Here is a 5,562-nt window from a genome sequence, read left to right on the forward strand (position 1 = left end):
GCCAGGAGTGACCAGGAATAATGGTCACAAGCTGGGAGAGCGTAGGTTTAGGTTAGACATCAGGAGGCGCGACTTCACAGTCAGGGCGGCTAGGGGCTGGAACCAGCTTCCAAGAGAAGTGGTGCTGGCTCCTACCCTGGGGGGCTTTAAGAGGAGGCTGGATGAACACCTTGCTGGGGTTGTTTGACCCCAGGTCTTTTGCCTGCCATGGCAGGGGGTCGGACTTGATGATCTGCTCAGGTCCCTTCCGACCCTAGAAACTATGAAAGTGAATGTGGTAACTTCCTTCTCTTTTCCTGAGGACTAAATGACTGCAGTTTAACTTCCTGTTAAGAGCACGTATGTGGGTGCGAGGGTTAGAGTCCACGTGTGGACAGTGCTTTACCTGTCCCTTGTCATCCTGTGCTAAATCATCTCAGTATGATTTAGCTGGCGAAGTCTGCCAAGGTGCTAGCCAGAGGGACTGTGGCTACAGGGACATAAAGAGCACAGTAAACAGAAAGCGAGAGGATGCTCCTCAGTGGCAACATAGCCCCTGCTCCTTTTGAAGTTACTTTAAACATGACTTGTGTTGCCCTTTTAATACATGATCCACAGCCAGGAAATCAACACCTGTATGGCTCCAGGGTTTTCCAGTTTGCTGTATCATATATCCCGCCGTTTCACAGAGATCCACAGTGCTGCCAAAGGACAAAATTGAAGGCATAAAAGTAGCCTTCAAGGAATTAATTCATCAACGTTTCTTTCATCAGACTTTCCCTTCCCTTATCTTTCTAGCTGAAAGTACTACCCTTGCACTCATTCATCTGCTGATTTAATGACAGCGAGACTATATACACAACATACACATACATGCGTAGAAACAGAGATATACATGCATGGATGTGCAAATACACACAGGGAGAGAGAGAGGTGGGTGGGATAGTAGTCAGGGGAGTGAAGTCTTATTCCTTTATTTGTTACCAATTTATTTTGTGCCTTTTAGACATGTCTAAAGTGTCTCTGTACCTTACTTTTCTGGCCTTAACACAGGGGAGGAAAAATCACCTTTCATCATAAAGTACAGTGAGATTCTGTGATGAAAAGCACTCTGTAAGAGTGCAATCAGGTCACAGTACATTCAGTGTTCAGAAGTGTGTTAAATGGAGTCTGGGGTATTACAAGAATAAGAGAAAAGTGAGCTTGGGTCACTTCACCTACTCAGTGAAGTGAGGACAAAGTTTGTGGGGAGTGCTTAAAAAACAGAAGGGTCTTGGCAAGGGCTAAGATTTGGCAGACTGGATAAAATGCAGCACAAGAAAGAGAGCTACTCACCAGCCTGGGAAAGGTGGCTAGTCATACATAATCAAGGTTTTTATTGGTAAAGCATCTTGCATCTAAGGATCTGAGTGCTTCAGTATGAATTCCCTATAAATAAAATATTGCCATGTTCCCTGGGATAGGCAAATGATGTCACATAAAGGACTTAGTCAAGGGAAAACGGGGAATCAGCAACAGAAGTGGCATTACAGTCCTCACTAGCCTGCTCTGGCTCTGACCCCTTGACTGCATTGCCTCCCTCCTGTGAGCACCAGGTCAGTCTCCTCAAACCTCCAGCACAAGCCTAGGAGAGTCTCCATACATCCCAGAATGACTTGGTGCTCATTGTCTCATAGATTTCGTAGACGTTAGGGCTGGAAGGGATCTTGCGAGATTATCGGGTCCAGCCCCCTGCCCCATGGGCAGGAAGTCAGCTGGGGTCAAATGATCCCAGCAACATAAACACCCAAGCGTGTTTTAAAGGTGGCCAGAGTAGGTGCTTGCACCGTTTCTGGGGGGAGTCAGGCTCTGGAATAGACGGGTTTTTTCACGTCCAGCCGAAAACCTGTCTCTAGTGGGTTATGGAATAGAGGAGATCCCACACAACTTACTGATTCATTTGATGCGCCTGGCTGGGGGAGTATTTGGCTGATTGCACAATTTCACAATGATTGCACACTTAATTCATACAAGCACAATTTTATTTTAAAGTTCCTTGCTACGCATATATCACCACTTAGCTTTAAGAAAGACCACAAACATTAAAAAAACACAACAACTACAAATATTAGAAACAATGCTATAAGAATTAGTATTAGAAAAACAACTACAATTACAAGTACAGGTTAAATTGGAGTCAATACTATTATTTCTCGTGGTAAACTTACAATCCTACAATTCTGAGAAACCAAATCCCCAGATATACTTTCATTTTTTAGTGGTGGTTTTAGGGTTGGTCTCAGCAGTGATAGGAACAAGTCCCCTTCCTTTGGTCCCACGTGGGCGCTCTGCGGCTTCAGCGTGAACGGGAGGGTTTGTTCGCGGGGAGGGGAGGGCGGTTCAGGTGATCAGTCTGATCCAGCTGCACTTGCGATTCTTCCTTCAGTGTTCTGCAAGTGAGCTTACCTCCAAATTGGGACTGTAGGTTACAGTTTTTATTGGGCGAGTTGCTGTCTCGGACCCCTTCTACCCAAACTTGTCACTACTCCCAAATTTGGGCTCGGATCTTTTACCCAACAGATTCCTTTCCTGGGTCTTCTTTGGGAAGTTTTCCACACCACTGCTATGACCTCTCTTGCCAACCCCCTTTCAAAAGCCTCTAGGTTTCGATCTCTCAGAGCGTTTGCCCAAGGGTCGCTTTTAGGTTAACTTTGTTAAAGGCCTCTAGAAATAACATTTTGCCACATAGGCCAAAACAAGCAATGGCCTAGATAAAAAGATGAACCTTGCCTTTTTTCCTAAACTGGCTAACGGGTATTTATTACAAAAATTCAAAGTATTACATTCAATATGACAAAACCGTTTTCCTGCAGTTTGTGACCGTGCAAGCTAGTCTTCCCTCAGCTATCTACACTCAGCACAATCTCGGTGTCATTAGAGGAGCGAAGGGGACAGGACAAAAGGGGTTTGAGACTTCAGTGTTTGTCTTTGTTGTCAGAGATGGCCTGCTGGAGGCAGGGGATTGGACTAGATAGCCTCTGTAGGTCCCCTCCAGCCTGACTTCTCTGTGATTCTTAAAAGGTGCTCCTATATTTTGCATAATCAGCCTTCAAAATGCATTTCTGGGGCAAAGGTTTTATTAGCATTGGTGGAAGAAAGAAGGTTCTTCCTCTTCACTACCAGGCTGACCCATTTTCATAGTTGTTAGGGGCTGGAAGGGACCTTATTTGGGCAGGAAAGACCGCTAGGATTAGATGACCACAGCAAGGTGGGTATCAGCATGTTTTCTGAAGATTGCCAGGGTGGGTGAATGCAACACCTCTGGGGGAATCCTGTTCCACACACTCGGCACTTGACTTGTAAAGAAGTTTTTCTCCTTATGTCTAGCCCGAAGCAATCCTTAAAAATCAGTTTGTGGCCATTTTTTCTTCTATTTTTGACAGTATCTTTTAATCTTTTCAAAGGGCCAACTGAAACCAGGCACTAGCAACTTTTGCACTTGCTAGTTAGAATGACTTGTGGGACTAGTTCCCGAAAGGAAAAAAAAAAAAGAAGAGGGATCACATAGTAATAATATCCAGTCCCAAGGAAGATAAGAGAATGACACTAGAGATAAGCAAGGGCTCGCCTCCGTGGAGAGAGTTATCTGACATCTCATAACACTGCATCTCTTACTGTATAGGAAGGTGGTAAGTACCTTTCCATTTTGTTATTGTGAAGTGACATACATTTATGAGCTATTTTGTCACTCATAACCTGTGTACTGCTACTGCTATATGGCTGTGCTAAATACAGCACCCTAAGCCTCTCCATTGCTCTAGGTAAATAAAATACTTGTAAACTCAGCTTAGAAATTGGATTTTTAAAAATAAGTTATTAGAAAAAAAGACCCTTAAGAAAAAAAAAAAGGTGGTGAAAGAAAACACAAGCAGCTATATGGTTAGGGACAGATAAAGAAATGCTCTAGTCCATCCCCTTTACAAAATAGCAAAGGATCCTATATTGAAGAGATTGTTGCTGCAGGCAGTCAGCTACACAAAACCAAAATGCAGCTCCAGAAATTACACCGCATACTCTGGAAAAAGGAAACCCTGTAACAGCGAAGAAAAAGCCCTTTGACAGTGTATTACAGCCCACCCTGAGACAACATGCACACAAAACAGGGCAAATACCCATTACTGTACTTTCCTTTGAGCCCACAGACAGAAGCTTTTATAATTGCGAGTGGAGCCCAATGGGCTGCAGCTGAACAAGCTTGTGTCTCCACCCTAATTAGGCCCAACAAAATCCTTTATAAACTGGAGCCAATTGCTGGTTGGCTTCTTCTTACAGCTATTTTGTCATGAATGTGAAGGTTTCTCTTTGCTAGAAAGCATGATGCTTCAATATAGAGCAAGGGGCTTTAGTGAGACCTGGAAATCTTAGGGAAATGCTGTTTCTTTAGGTATGGAAGATATTAAAATGCTTTCAAGCTAATTTTAGTTCTCTTTCTTTTGATTGGAGAGAAGGGTGTTGCATGCATAGGTCTATACTTTCTGTATAATGAATGAAACTCTAGGGTGCTATTACTAATATAAGGAATCTAGTCTGAGGTAGAAATAATAACAAGGGGGAAACAAATCCTATGCATTATTTGTTAACAAAGGGTCCCTAGTAAGAAGGGACTGAAGAATCCAAGTCTACAGAGAAGCTGGTAGATCTCAGATTTCTAGCTTCATCTTTATGGTAGATATTCAGCTCCTTCATTAAGAAGGCACAGACAACATGCATATCCACCACTACTGCTACTGTCAAGGGTTTTCAGCTCCCTGAGGAAGATGTCCCCTACTGGGATGGCAGCTGCATTTGCTAGGGAGCATTACTGAATGCAGCTCTTCTAAGACTCTGAATTCCTCCTCTCTGCCACTTGTACCTGCAAGAGCTATGCAAATTTTCCTTGCTCCATAGTCTAATAGATATACAGGCTACTTCCTACTGTCTTTACCACCACCCAACGTAACTCATTTTCTCAGAGAACAGATTTTATTGTTTTCTAAGGATTGAGGATAAAGATCTCCAAATACAGGTCCAGGTTGAAGTACCCTTTCTAGGATGCAGCAAGTCATTTAGCTCTAGGTGTTCCAACACAAATGCATGAGACCTTTTTTTTCCTTAGCTGGGGCAGTAGTCTTCTTTCACTGGAAAAAGAGTCTGTTTTATAACCTATCTCCCCCCCCCCCTTTTTTTAATGAATTGCACAAAGCAACTTGCAAAGATGCTATTCTTTCAGAGCTCTCACACTTCAGAGGCAATGTTCAATACCTGGACCAGCTGTAGATGCCTTCCTTTTAGCCCCCAGGTGTTGGGGCTGAAATGTATGAGGACTAACCCAGATCTCATTTCCAAAGATTAAGTCTCTACCCCTTTAGTGGCAAAAGCAGTAATAGAAATAAAGTTCTTGCTAATGTGTGGTGGTGGCATAATTTTTATTTAATTAAACAAAAAAACCCCCAAACTGTCCAGCTTGGAGTATACTGACTTGCACAGGGTCTTCTTCTGTGCCTTGTTTCATCTTCAGCGAGATGGCAGACTAGATTTGGGAATCTACCGCTCATTTCACCCAAG

At 43.3% G+C, this 5,562-nt stretch overlaps 1 long non-coding RNA gene across 1 annotated transcript in view; it reads right to left on the minus strand.

Moving 5' to 3' along the window:
* LOC109306394 overlaps positions 1–2,199 on the minus strand; it is a 24,575-nt gene extending 22,376 nt beyond the window's left edge. The window contains exon 1 of the long non-coding RNA XR_002099976.1: positions 1,865–2,199. This is a non-coding gene — a long non-coding RNA (uncharacterized LOC109306394). The remainder of the gene's footprint in view (positions 1–1,864) is intronic.
* Positions 2,200–5,562: the final 3,363 nt, after the last annotated feature.

This window comes from Crocodylus porosus, unplaced genomic scaffold (assembly GCF_001723895.1).
Source record: "Crocodylus porosus isolate Cpor-Errol unplaced genomic scaffold, CroPor_comp1, whole genome shotgun sequence".
NCBI classification, from domain to species: Eukaryota; Metazoa; Chordata; order Crocodylia; family Crocodylidae; genus Crocodylus; species Crocodylus porosus.